This window comes from Lepidothrix coronata, unplaced genomic scaffold, assembly GCF_001604755.1.
Source record: "Lepidothrix coronata isolate B3197 unplaced genomic scaffold, Lepidothrix_coronata-1.0 Scaffold63, whole genome shotgun sequence".
NCBI classification, from domain to species: domain Eukaryota; kingdom Metazoa; phylum Chordata; class Aves; order Passeriformes; family Pipridae; genus Lepidothrix; species Lepidothrix coronata.
Genome location: NW_016690243.1, coordinates 4,089,212 through 4,104,709, shown reverse-complemented (window position 1 = coordinate 4,104,709; position 15,498 = coordinate 4,089,212).

Sequence of the window (15,498 nt, the reverse complement as noted above, 5' to 3'; positions counted from 1 at the left end):
CCATATGACATCTATTGAGAACAGTGTTCTCCAGATGGAAGCCAACTAATGCACTAACAACATAATTACAATGATTACAGCTGTGACAAAGGCTATGAGTGGCTTTCAACTACAGCATACAACAGTTTACAAGAAATGCATTTTTGTTAGTTAAGTACGTTGAAATTTTAGTTATGAGAGCAACCAGAATGAAATTGGACCTGTTGGCTCATACTAGACACTGCAGAAACTGATAAGAGTGGAAGCTATTAAGAATGTAAGAAAAAAAAATCTAAACCCAAGATAGCATTCTGCCATTATTGGTATGATATTGCTGTGATGCCTGTGAGTGTTCATGTGCATATATATGATGAAAAGAAGAATAATTCCTGTTTTCAGATGCTCACTCACAAGAAAATAGACTGAGGGATGGGATTCTTATCACTGGATTTCTGACTCTGGCTCCTTGTACAGTTACTTGAAATGAGCAGACTCTTTAGAAGTGTGATTTATTTTGCCCTATTTTAAACTTTGACTTTTGAGTAGAATTATTTTTGAAGAAACTTATTTGCTCCTCTAAGGAAAGAGAACTAGGATGTACTCACATATGTGCACTCCCATTGTAAAAGTCTTCATCAGACCAGAGGCATTATACCTTTGAATGAATACAGAAACACAGTTGAAACAGTGCTGACATAAATAAGACCATTCGTCTAAGTTAAGAATAACCGTAATACCCCAATAAAAGGTGTCCTGTGTGTGTCAAAGCAAAAGAGAGCTTTGAGAAAGACAGGACAGGTGATTATTTAAAGAATACTCATCCCAGAAACAAGACAATGTGTGGAAAATAGTGAAGATTTAAAGAGTTAACAACAGCGAATATTGCAGGTATGTTGTAAATGGAACTTTGCCTCTGAGGTGACAGTCTGTGAAGGGCTTTCAAAGCAGAGGAAAATGTGGTGCTATGTGGACTTGTTGGTCAGCAAATACAAGAGGAAAACTCATCCTAAAATCCACCACCATGAAGTATGCTACCACAGAGATCTTTGCAGTTTGACATGACCCACCGATATGTCTTAACTCTCCCAAATCCACCATAGGCACAAATCTGCACTGAAATTTCTGTTTCTGAGGAGACAGGTCACCCACAATCTGATGTGTTCATACCACTACACATACTGCAACATCACTGAGCAGGCTGAATGATAAAAAGGACAGCATTTATTAAGTAGAACTTTAGGTCAGATATTTTATTAAAGAGATGGAAAATGTTTGCATAAAATGAAATATTTTAGTAACATTCTGTTAAATTTTATTAAAAATCTGGGACCTTAGAGTTCAAAGAATAATTCCCCTTCCCTGTTTCCTCCCAGCAGCTAACCCCACCAGATCCCAGCCCTTCACCCATTTAAAAAAGGTGGGAATATCATCTCCCTATAGGCATGACTTTCGTGTTGATCCCCTCTAAATTGTTTTTGCGCCTTCTCATCATGGCTAGACTTCACGAACGAAGATTTGGGAAGGCTCTATCCACATTTGCTACAGGCACGCTGGTGGCTTATGAGGCCAATACGTGACAGACACATCCGACTGCAAAAGGCACAGCAGAAGGACTCCTTAGATGGTGTATTCTGCAATACACGGTTCTTTCTGCATTGCCTTTTTTCCTCGAGAGTGATCCTGCGTGTGTTCTCGAAGGAGACAGCTGCGTTATAGATGGTGTGTCTCCAGGCCTCCCGATTTGAGGCCAGAGTAGACCAGTTATGGTGATCAACATGGCCAAGGCTGAGATGTTGTTTCAGGGAGCCCTTGTATCTTTTCTTCGGGGCTCCTCCAATGCGGCAGCCGGTGGCAAGTTCACCATAGAGCAGGATCTTAGGGAGGCGGTGGTCCTTCATCCTTGAGACGTGCCCTGCCCATCGCAGCTGCGTTCTCAGTAACATGGCCTCGATACTCCACACCAAATTTCACGAGTTTGTGGTGTGCTGTTGGGAGCTCGGTGAACTACCATCAGACCTTCGTGATGCATTCATCACCACCTTGTATAAGAAGACAGGTATTAAACCAGATTGCTCAAACTATCGTGGTATTACTCTGCTCTCCATTGCTGGCAAAATCCTGGCAAGAATACTCTTTAACAGACTAATACCCACTATAGCAGAAGGAATCCTTCCTGAAAGTCAGTGTGGTTTCAGAGCCAACAGGAGCACCACAGACATGGTATTTTGCGCCTTCTAGGTTCAAGATAAATGATCCTTCCTTTCTTTCTGCATCCTTAATTCTTACATCCAAGTGCAGTGAAACAGAGCACTGCTAGCTTATCTAGCAGCAGAAGCAAAAATTAACTTTGCTATTTAAAGCACTTTCTGCCTTATTAAAGTTGGAAGCCTTTTTCAATCTGCAAATTACATATCATAACAAGTATTAGCTATACATATGTTCTATTAAATTAATAATCTTTATTTTACCTTAGCTTTTGGCAGGGACTACTTGTTGCAGCCCATTATTACTTACTGACACAGACCTGAGAAATGTTCTGTCAAAACCATCTTCTTCCTCTTTTATCCCAATCTGTTATTTTAGAGATATCAAATACTAAAATAAATAAAAAATCTAAACAGATTTTTAGGTACTGTTTGAAAAAGAACAGAATAAATGGGAAAGCAGCATTACAAAGCTGCGTACATCCAGGATGTCCCTGTTGCTTAAGCATTTTTTCCAGTTCTGTTCATCATATCTCAAAGGGATACAGTATAACTAGAAAAATTACTAAGAGAGGCCACAAAAGTCACCAGAAACATGAAAAACTTTTGTACATAAGCTGAGTAGAGAAAGAGATTTGAGATTGGGAAAATACATCCAAATATCAATAAAATGGAAATTTATATAAAGATGACATATAATTTATTCAGTAATTACCAAAGTGAAAGAAAAAGAGTACACTGACTGATATTATTTGGCATGTTTAGAATGAACTGGCAGTAGAACTAAAGATTAAACTGAGATTAGTTTCCCTGATATGTTGTGCTGTCCATATTTTGGGCAAGTTCAAGGGAATAGGCTTGCCCAGGCTTACTGGGTACAATGGTCCCAGTGGTCTCCATCTCAAGAATTCCCTGGATGATTGTTCTCCAGTAAATTTCAGGATTTTCATTGGAAAGGAGGGGGTGGAATAACTTTTTGTATATCCTTGTCTACCAGCCCCCAGTTCAGCAGGACTAAATCAGTTGGCTCACATCACCTTCACCAGCAGTTTCAGATGAGCCATCTGACTTTGCTTGAGCTGAAAAAGTTTTGCCTTGAACACTCAAGTCCATTTGGCTCAGACAAGTTGATTCAAGCAGTTTGTAGACGAGTTCATTTTAACCAACTCGATACTTTACTGCTTATAGAGTTTTCATGCTTCTAACTGAATTTACAAGCAAAATCTTGGGCAAAAGCTTGTAAATTGATTTTTCTATAATCTCTGCCTGAATTAGGTCAGGTGCCTGTGCACCATAAGAGAATTTAAACATCAGTTCCAATGGCAGTCATAATCTACCAAAGTGCAGGCATTTAACAGGAAATTAAACAATAAAATTCTGTCAGGCATTGATTATTTGCCTTTTGCTAATTTGCTGCTTTTATTCTCAGAGCAGTCAAACCCAATCTCAAAGCTCAGATAGTCTACAGGGTGAAATGCTCATCTTGTTAAATTTAGTGGCAAAATTGTTCTTGTCAGGAAAACCAGCTTTTCAAGATAGTTTTCCATAGAAAGATAAATCATTTTGAGGTTATAGAAGTCTTGCTACTGCATAATTTTGTTAGCTATTGAGTTTATATGTTTAAAATTTATTTCAGTTGTACTTTGCCTTTTCGTTTCTTATTTTGACTTGTGCTTTATCTTTTTTTTTTTTTTTTGAGCTCTTACCCACTGGGAAATAAATCACACTTCCATTTGATATTGGTAAATACAAGAACTGCTTCCATTTTTTTTCCCGTGATTAATCTCTGTACTTCTCCTTGTACCGTTGCTCTTTAACTAACACCAACTTGTGTAACAGCAATATGTTTAGGGACTTCATATTACTTGGTGATTTTGCTGGTCCATTTTACTATGACTTGGCTTGTGCTTCATGAAACTGATAGCGTTTACTGGGCACAATACAAAAACATTGTTATTGAGGTAAAGTATGTGTTTTATGTATTTTTTAGTATCTAATAGGGTTTTTGCAATATTTATTCCCTCCCTTCATCAACTCTTCTGATTCTTGGCCTTCTGAAATGAAATTCCATCTGGTCCATCCCAAATAAAATGTACCTCAGATGTTTTATCTGAGTTTTTGTTTGAAATAGAATAATTTTAAGAAATGGTAGAATTTACACTGGATCCCCATTGTGCAAGTGGTTGTATTTGGTCCTATCACCTATATAAAAATTTGATATGTCAAATGCCAGGGACTAAGACCCACCATAGCCTGTATTAAGGGAGGGATCTATTTGTTCATATTCCTTCTATGCAATAACAACAACAAAGAAGACATGCTTGTTTCAGATGAATCTCTAGAGGTTCGAAATTTTCGTTTGGATAAGCTTGTTGACTTTTTGATCACTATTTGATGATTATCCAATTAATTTTTGGATTTAATTATTCATTAAAACGATGGAAAAAAGTAAGGAAAAGTTAGTACTTTCACATTCAGAAAGTGCAGGAGCAGTTTCAGCTAAAGCAGGATGCTGGGAGATGAAAAATGGGAACTAATTCTCTGCTATTTAAGAATGGATTTGTGATTCCTGAAGTATGTTCATTTTTTGTTGTTAAAACTTGAAGGAGGCTCGAGCTGTCCTCAGAGCCCTTGTCCAATAGCAAGTGTTCTGATAATATTTTTTTTGCTGCACATTTATTATAAAAAATAACTGCAATGTCTCTGATACCATTAACTTCATTGAAACAGCTGGCAAATTCTAGTTTTTAAAAAGAGGACTGCCGTTGAGCATTCCAGTTGCAAAGAGGATATAAATCATAATGAAAAAAATTGTGGCATATAAGAGACAATATGATCAGTGGTGGTATACAGAGGGCTAGATCACACTTTTCACAGTACTTAATCAATGCTAATAAGTATGTGTTTGCATCTGTCTTCATTTGAGCTTAAGATGAAGTTAACATGCTAGCTTGCTGAGACCTCCTTTATTACATAAAAATCCTTTTTTTAGTATAAGATGGGAAGCATGGATCAGTGTTTTACTTTGTTAACAGGTATATTTGAAACCCAGATTCTGATGAGAAATATCATTTTTAGAATTTGTTCTAGTGCATTGTCACATAAAATATCTTTACTGTATTAGGTTAGAAATTGAGGCAGAATTCCCACATCCTTCAGAGAAATAGGCCTAGATAAAAATAGATACTGGGAAAAAAGGAAATATGAAATTTGAAAAATGAAACACTTGCCCTGCCCCATTTTGAATTCAGGTTTGGTAAAAGTTCTGGATACAGTGCTCACCATGGCAGGGAAGAATCTGCAAATAGTCACAATGAAGCTTTGCTATGTTAAAGGGACTTGGCAACTTGGAAAGTAAGTTACAACCACAAACCCCATACTTTCTAGGGGGCCACAAACTAGAGAATGGAGCAGAACTGGCAACACTTGCTGATATGCTTTTTCTCAGGGACCATTTTAATGGAGAAGAAACACTGTATTATTCCAAAGGGACACTACTAATCCCAAATATCTTCTGACAAATAATGAATACTCTAAGATCACGAAGACCTTTCTAATGCTTACGCATATCCAGCTGAGCAGCATCAGCAAGTTGTGGAGGCCCACAGATTGAACTCAGGTTCTGAGTTCATGATCCAAAGATGTGTCATGAGCTCTCCGAGAGCACTCCTGAATTTCCATGGTATTTTGGACTGACAGATATGAACAACTCTATGCTACATACTGAAAGGAAATAATAGCTGGGATGCTGAGGGTGACACCAATACACAGAGGTGGTGAAGTCAATAATACACCTGAGCATCAGACTGGCCCAAAACAGAGGGGACAAGTGACCATACTGTATCCTTCTGTTCTCCAGTCTGTTTAGGTCTGGATCTTGGGAAAAAGCATATGGGAAAAAGAGGCGAGGGGGGGGGGAACGGTAGAAGGGGTTAAATCTCAGCATAGGAAAATGGATTGATTTGTTTCAGAGTGGTGGGGGGGGGTAGGGAGGTAACATATCTATAGAAAGAGTCCTTCTGGCTCCTATCAATGTCCCTTTGCTGGACAGTTGTTGGCACTTCAGATGAAGGTAAAAATTACCCTGAGAATACACATAGGCATAGGCAGAAAATGTCTTTCTGACCATTTCGGGACAAGAGCCAAGAGATCTGGGGCTTGGTTTGAACATGCTGTTAATGTACAGCTGCCAATACTATCAGCTTTCTGAGGTGATGCAGGGAATCTGGCTCTTCCTGTGGGACAGGAAAGAAACAGAAACATCTGTGTGCACATACACCCCATGGAGACCACTATGACAAGCCAAATGAATCTCAGACATAGAGATTGAAAAATATTAAAAGGTACAAGCACACCGAGCCTACTCTCTCTTGGTAAAACTGTTACAATGTTAAATTGCCTTGCATCTCTCAAATTGTTCTTTCTGCAAGATTGAAATAGTCTTACTTTCAGCTGTATTCTGCAGGACTGCATATAACTTTTTTAGCAAGGTGGAAAAAAGATCTCATCCCTGCAAACCTTTCTGTATGCAAGTGCAGTCACCTAGCTGTGCCTTCACAGTCTCTTGTTAAACTGGTTGAGTTCTTTAATTCTCAATTTAAAAGGTTGGTTTCCTTCTTGGGCCATTTTTACATCTCTCTTTTGAACTCTAGTTTGTATTTTTGTGTCTTTATTAATTCGTGTGAGAGCGACTGCTTCCAAAGCTGTGTACTGCACCAGGTCGCAGTTTAGTTTTCTGCAGTCTTCTTGGGAGTGTGCTCGTGTTTCAGGATCACCTTACTCTGGACCACAATCCTGGGCACAGTGCTGATAAGAGGGGCATTTTTTCTCCCCTCCATCTCTTATGTGGGAGTTTCCTTTCTGGAAACTGAGCAAGTAAGTGCTTGTTCTTTCCTTGTGAAGAAAATTAAGGTATTGCAGGGGAAAAGTTTTCTGACAAACCAAACAGAAGGATAGGAAGGAAGGAACAGTGAGTGACAGGCGTGTCTGTAAGGATAGAGGTGGGAGGTGAGCATCCCAGAAGCCCAGAACCCTAGTACTGCAATTCCAGATCAACACAAACACTAGAAATCTGTTATTTCAACATGCAGTCAGATGAACAGGACCATAGCACCTCCTGCACAGTCCTGAATATGCTCCTTTTTTTTTTCCCCTCTGAAAGGACTTCCTAACTCTTTTTGTTTACATTCAGATGTCACCTTGAAATGGTGATGTGATGTCTCTAAGTTTATTGTCACAATATTCTAACACATCAGCAGTCTCTGACCTACAAACTTGATGATCTCAGAGGTCCCTTCCAACCCAGCTGATTCTATGATTCTATGAAGACATTTGTTTTGATTACTTAAAATAAAATGCACAAATTGTCATGGGAGCTTTTAAAAATAATGCAAAGAAAGGATAAATAATACAATAAAACTATGAAACCTGAAATCTGCTCCAAACCATGACAAATCACTTCTGCACTGCTGTAAAGGACAAGATATCATACAATTCTCTTTTAGCTTCTCAAAAAACAAGAGTATATTGTTCTGAGTGTTACTCTGCCCTTCAGATCAGCCAGAGTGAGGCCCCTTTAGGTCAACTGATGGCAAATCTGAGACTGCTTTGACACAAGGACTCATTAAAGCAGGTAGTTTTTAGCCTGAGTGCTTCTGCCACTCTGTATGTGGCATGAACCAGCTCCCTCTAACTTTCCTGAGAAAGGCTCAAAGCCTGTGAGCACTAAAAATTGTTTCTGCAGCACACAGTGTAATGACCATTCTTAAAGAGAAGTTATCATTTCCATGCAAAAAGAAACTTTAGGAAATTCAGGACTGCCTTGGTGCTTCTAGGGCCTGTGTGTGGTGGCCCTGCACTTCACAGACCTGGACTGAGTGGTGTTTGGGGTGCTGTTATGTTCGTAATGTTGTGATTGATGATGCATTGTGACAGCGAGCAGGTTTCCCTGCGAAAGCAACCAAGGTTACCAGGTTACTTTGCATCTACGAGTGTTCTACTAGTTGAAACATAATTTTCTCATTCTGATGCTATTCAGTATGTCCAAAGGTTTCTTCTTCAGTATGTCCAAAGTGTATCCTTTCAAAAACTCAGTGTATTTTATGTTAGGATTTATCTGGAATCCAGAACTTTTCCTACTTGCCGTTTTATCACTAATGACCACTTAAAAGTTATCCACCATCAGCTAAGCTACCAAAGGACAAATGTACTTCAGAGCCATTGTATGCCTTGCATGGTTTCCTGAGATTTTCAAGGATGTCATTTGCACAGATTGATATATTGGAGAACTATTCTTATTTCTAAAGTGTTTTATCTCAAATAGGTTTACTTTTTGAAATATGACTGGATTATGTAAGATTTTAAATAATTCAGCCACCATTATGTTGAAAAGTAAAGAAAGGCCATTCAAGGATGTTGATCAGTTAGCTAGACAACTAGACAACTGTAGATCAGTTAGCTAGATCAGTTAGATAGACAACTATACTGAATAGCCAGTGTTATTCCCCTCTAATTATCTTCTAGTGCAGTTTAAAGCACCCTATATATCTTGTTAGACATTATTTATACTATGTTAAGCAATGATCTCTATTATGTGGCTATACTGAAATGTTGTAAGACTGAATGGGAGTCATAGTAGGCTTCACTTATTTATGAGTGGAAAGAGCACCATTAGAGTTAAGTTAATGTTAAATTGCCTGGGGCTTGGGTGTCAATAGCAAAATGTTTATTTTCTTATTTTAAAAATGTTTCACTTATTAGGGGCTTTTTGGAGTGTGCTGCATTGAAGAAGCCTTTTTTGTGTTGAAAAAGCATTTTTCTCTGAAAGTTTGAAATTTTTTTGACAGAAATCATTCTGCTATCTCAATACTCAGATTAAGATGACTATGTTGTTCTTCCCTAGGAATTTTTATGATAAGATCTCTTAATTATGTGTGGTCAGATTTCTGTATCTGTGGGAAAGCCCCATGACAATGTTTGTCAGAAGCTTTGTTAGTATCAACTCAGCTGCAAGAATCAGTGCTTCCTAGAGGACCACATTTCCAGATGGAATAGAGAGCCTGGTCACACAACTGTCAGTCATGTCCTTGTTCCTTCAGCTGCTATAAAGGGACTCCTGGCATGATTAAGGATTAATCAAGAGAATAAAATTTGCTCGGTCAGGTCCCAATTCCGGAATATGATTAATTCATTGCTTGTAAAATCATGCTGCATTTTTCAATATTATAAAATACAATAATAAATAAACAGGGCTTATATGACTCTGAGATTTGTTGAGGATTGTCATGAATTCCGGTTTGTGAATTAGAACTGGTAGACTGTGCAAGGGTTTCAAGCCTAGTGCGATGGATCTCCTGGGAGCTATTTCAGCTTTTCTAGTTATGTGACAGCACTGATGTGGATTGTACAAGAAGCCAACAGATTTAAGAGGAAAAGAATGGGATGGATGGGTATAGTAAGTCAGAAAGTTTTTTCACATTATAGAAAATATCTGGGAACATTGTTGTGTGCTTCAGGTCTGTGTGATTTTGACCTTTTGTCAGCTAATGATTATAGTACCCGCTTTTCTCCTTTAAAGTAAAAAAACCCCAAACTAATAAACAATAAAAGCTTTTAAATATATTGGTCCACTCTGCTAACTGTCATGAATCTGATGACTTCTTGACGTTAATTTTTATTTGTATAGCCTTTTCCCTTATATTTTTCTTCTGTTGAGACTGACTACATTTACCCAATTAAATCTATTGCTATATGAAATCAATACATATTCCTCGATAATGGTTTGGGCTTCCCATTTTAAACTACTTCAATTTTCTGAAGAGGTGGGCTGCTTAGAAATGAATGTGTTCAGTTAATTTGGTTACTAAGGGTGTCAGGAAGAGGTTTCACTCTGCTTGTTGAATCACTAGAGGGAGCTCTAGATGCATGGGAAGGGAAGGCTTTCTTCTCAAACCACACAAAACTCAAGAAACTGGAAGAAATACCTTTCCCAATGGACAATGATAGCTAAATGTCTAAAAGAGGAGGAGAAAAAAAGTTTGTTTTTTTTTTTTATTTTTTTTTTTGAATTAGAACATTTTGTACACTTGTTTCCCAATTATACACACCACACGAGCTAATAACTACAGCATTTAAAGGCTGGTAACCATTTAACTGGTGTCCAGTTAAAAATTTTGCAATTTTTGAAAAATGCATAGGACCAATGCTCTCAAGCAATAGCAATCAAGTGGCTGGTTTGTCAGAATGGATGAGATAGATATTCAGTAAGTTGGAACTAAACCTTTCCTCTGATGCAATGCAATGATTCTAAAGCAGCGTAACATCTCTGTAAGTCCGCTGATCTGATATCTGATATGCATATAGAGCAATGGTTCTTATAGTGCTAAAATGGGGGTAATTTTTGATGGGCACAGGGACATTCTGTCGCGGTCCGAAGGGAGGAGGGGACAGGACACGAGGAAGGGTGTAAGCAGAATCCTTTATTCAGGCGTGCACACACTCTTTTTCTCAGCTCGGGAGCCGAAAGGGCCAGAACATAGGGTGGAGACAAGCAGGGGGACAAACCAGAATCGGACACGGGCAAAAAGGGGAGGAGTGGGGGAAGCAGGCAGCTGGCAAACTCATGGCAAGGTTGGGCATGTGCAGCCGTGCACCGTGCAGTGTGAACACAATGAAACCACACATCAACAGCAAAGTCCATATGATAAAGTCCTGCCAATCGCTGCATGCCTCTCTTCATGCCTGGAACTGCACCCATCCTGAATCTTGCCTCTCTACAACATTCATTTTGGTGAAACATAAAGTGGAGGGAATACAAAATACCATAAGCATTTTGAGTGTTTATTATTTGCAAAATTGCTTCCAAATGCCTTAAGAAGGCATTTTGGTCTGGCCTATACTTGAAATGTTTTTGGTTTATTTTCAGTGTTTTTAAGGAGATTCCTTTATCTTTACATGACATGAAAATCTGTGAAATGGTCTAGTATCTTTTCAGAGTTAGCACTGATATCTCTGTTCCCTAGAATATTTAAATTAAGTCAGTAAAAGTTCTATAAATATACATACACAAGCACAAAGAGTATGAGGATGGAGCTCATCTTTTGAGCTAGGTAGTCATCACTGGGGTCATTCCAATCTCAGTTAGCCAAACAATGTATAAAAGCAGCTTTTTAATATCAGCTTTACATATCTGCTTTCCTAGTACAGTGGTGTTTTCTGTGTTAGTCTTCTCTGAACATTTGTTCCTACATATAAAGTAATCTTCTTTAAAAGATATATCTTGGAAATACTACATTTTACATTATAGTCATATATTAATACCAAGAAATAACATACTGTGTCATCAGAATTTCTGAAATTTTATCAAATATACCTGTTACATGTCTTGTTACATGTGTATGATAATTGCATTATGTTTAGGGAAGATTGCAATAAACTACTATTTTGTCATCACTCAGTAATTTGTACTGGGACTGAAAATCATAAAATGTTCTATTCAACCCTGTTTTTTTGTAATATTTGATGCCACGTGTCAACAGTGCTGCAGAAAATTGAAAAAATAGCTCTGTATTTTCATACCATTATTGATGATATAGAAGTGTATGGCTCATCAGAATAAACTAGACTGGCTTAGAATTTATGGAAATATTCACCATTGTCTTCCACAGTATTCATACAGCATTCACTGATTCCATGAGGAAGGAGGAGAAATGCTTTATTCTCGAGGCTGTTATCTGGTGAGCAGTGCTGTAGAGGGTTATGTATTGTTAGGTACCACCAGTGTTACGTGATAGCCACTGTTTAGTGAGTGGCCTTGTTAGCTGAGTGAAGCATGTTCACTTTTACAATGCCTCATGAACTACTTACATGTGGCAAAATTCTTTGGATTTCACCTTCTATGAGCTTCTATGAGATACCTGTATCTCATGGATATGTTAGAGATAACATATTTATACTTTGAGGTCATTTTAATCTAATAATAATATGTTTGGGCATGAAAATTGTAAGAAAAAACAAAAGAAGCTTTCTTCCCTCCCTTTCTTTCTAAGGCTAGAAATTATAAAGATGTTTTTTCCTCCATACAGTGTTTTTAATGAAATAGGAATATGAAATATGACATTTCTTCTAAGAGTTTTGCATACTGGTTTCAGAAAGATCTATTTAAAGCTACTCAACATGTGTAAAAGCAGGATTGGGCCTGTGGAGAGAATCTGATGAAATAAGTGTAAGAAAATCTCACAAACTCTGCTTCTGTGTAGCATTAGGATGAATCTTCTATAATTTTGAAAAAGGCTAAAATTCTCCTTTTTATCTGTTTTAGTTCAAATGTTTATCCACAGTAACATAAAAAAACCACAAAAAACCCCTCTGGACATATGTCCATACATGTTTTTCTTAAAAAAGGTTGTGATGTGCATATTGTTCAATGCTACAGAATTAAACTCATATCATTCTGTGGTGTTCTGTTTCTAAAAAAAAGATTGGCTTTTTTAGCCCTGCTTCTGCTTTTACCACATCTTTCTGAAATATTGTGCTAGAGACAGGAGAATTTATATGATGCAGTTAGTCCCCAGATTTTCTTTCCTGAAAATAGGCTGTTAAACAATTTAAGCAGTAAATGGTACCACAATTTTCTCCAGAAATTGGCAGGAAGCATCTGTGCTGAACACAGTCTCTGTCCTAGCCCATGTTCTCAGTGTTGCTCATTCAATGATGGGAAGAGGATTTTTAGCTTTGCTGTATAGGCCAAGTCACAATGTAGCTCACAGTGCTTTACATTTTCCAAGCACTGTGTAAATGTTAGTGGGTCTTTGTGACACCTCAGTGAGGCAGGTAAAGATTAGCAACTTCATTTTCCAGGAGGTGAGATATACCTATAGAGAAGCAGTGTCCCAACTGCTTTTAGAACTGAGAAGTCTCTTCCCAGTGAAACACAGTGTCTTGGGCTCAAAACCCACAGAAAAATCAAGCTGTACAACTACTACCATAGAGACAGTAGTAAACAAGATAATTAATATAGGTCTGATATAGAATGCCAAGACATAATGATAGTGTCACAAAGTGTATTTTAAGGCCTCGAAATATGTAGAGAGTTTAAGAAATTGTAATTATCCCTCCCTAATATTTTTGTGGCCATTTTGATTCGACAAGCTGGAGACATATTTCATGTAGTAGAAACAAATATACTGAACTCATGGTTATGTGTGCACTGTGTCTAGACACCAGGGCAATTATAAGGAAAATTACATTTTCATTTCTATTGCAAACTGTCTTGTTAATCTGCTCAGTATTTCCTTACCTAAACATTTTGTTCAGCAGTTCTCTTCTTTAAAGAAGGTCAAACAAGCTCTTTTCAATGTTACTGCCTGCTGGAACTATAATCGGGGCAATAATAATCATAGTTCATTATTATCATGCAAAAAAACCCTCTTTTTTTTTTTTTGTAGTGGAGATAGGTGGTTTACTCTTAAAGTTTCAACATTTTATCTCTATAACATTTGAAAGAATGTATCAGGGAGCAAGATGTGGTGAGTTCTCTTCCCAAAAAATACCTGTTGGTCTTTGTGCTCACTGCTTTTCTAGTACCCCCAAGATCTGTAAAAGGTGACTAACCATTTCCTTTCTCTCCAACTGTGGAAGAAAAGAGAGAATTTTGCTTTTCAGGACCAAATAGAAATTCCCACTGGCAATATGGTGTAGCAGGCTCCAAATTCCAACATGGATATAAAGCTTAATGGCTTGGAAACTTGGTCTTTTAAAAAACCAGGAAGAGTGCTTTTAGATCTTCTCTGACTGGGAAAGCAATTGAATCCCAGGTATCTGCCCTCCTAGAAGGTAATATAACTCACATCATCGTGATGAAATCACCAACACAGTCATCTGGAAGAAGAGAATAAACAGTGCAATTGTCATTAACAAAACACACTTAAACTGTTTAAGAACTTAGGTATGGAAAATGATGCCTTACTCTGAACACAGCTCTCACAGAAGTGTTTCACTCTAACTTCCAGACAAGTGACCAGGTCCAGGAGCAAAACAGTGCTTTTTCTTGTATGGTTTAAGCATTTTCTTCTGGCTGTTTTAGGTGTCCCTTTGTACAGCTGACTGTGAAGCCCTTTTGTAGATGCCTAAATCCCATTTGACAATAATGAGCTTTGGATTTACCACTGTAGAAGGAGCTGTCTCAGCACTTCTGGAGCTGAATCTGTCAGTGCACTGTAGTGCTGACCATCACAGTGCTGATGAATCTCTAGGTGTACAATGACTGAGAAGAAGTTCCAAGATTTTTCCCATCTGAGACTAAATCATCCTCACTGCAATCCCACAGCACCTACAGGATGGACAAGAGATCAGACCCAGCCAACATGGGTTTAGGAGGGGCAGGTCCCGTCTGACCAACCTGATCTCCTTTTATGATCAGGTGACCTGCCTGGTGGATAAGGGGAAGGCTGTGAATGTGTCTACCTGGACTTCAGCAAAGCCTTTGACACCGTCTCCCATAGCATACTCCTGGAAAAGCTGGCAGCCCATGGCTTGGACAGGGGCACTCTGTGCTGGGTTAGGAACTGGCTGGAGGGCCGGGCCCAGAGAGTGGTGGTGAGCGGTGCTGCATCCAGTTGGTGGTCAGTCACTGGTGGTGTCCCCCAGAGATCAGTGTTGGGCACAGTTCTGTTTAATATCTTTATTGATGATTTAGATGATGGGATTGAGTCAATCATCAGCAAATTTGTAGATGACACTAAGCTGGGGGGAAGTGTTGATCAGCTGGAAGGCAGGAGGGCTCTGCAGAGGGACCTGGATAGGTTGGAGAGTTGGGCTGATTCCAATGGGATGAGGTTCAACAAGGCCAAGTGCCAGATCCTCCACTTTGGCCACAACAACCCCATGCAGCAGTACAGGCTGGGGACAAAGTGGCTGGAAAGCAGCCAGACAGAAAGGGACCTGGGAGTTTGGATTGACAGGAAGCTGAACATGAGCCAGCAGTGTGGCCAGCAGGTGGCCAAGAAGGCCAATGGCATCCTGGCCTGGATCAGGAACAGTGTGGCCAGCAGGTCCAGGGAAGTGATTCTTCCCCTGTACTCAGTGCTGGTGAGGCCACACCTCAAGTACTGTGTCCAGTTCCGGGCCCCTCGGTTCAGGAAGGATATTGAGGTGCTGGAGCAGGTCCAGAGAAGAGCAACAAGGCTGGGGAAGGGACTTGAGCACGAGTCCTATGAGGAGAGGCTGAGGGAGCTGGGGCTGTTCAGCCTGGAGAAGAGGAGGCTCAGGGGAGACCTCATCACTCTCTACAACTCCCTGAAAGGAGGTTGTAGCCAGG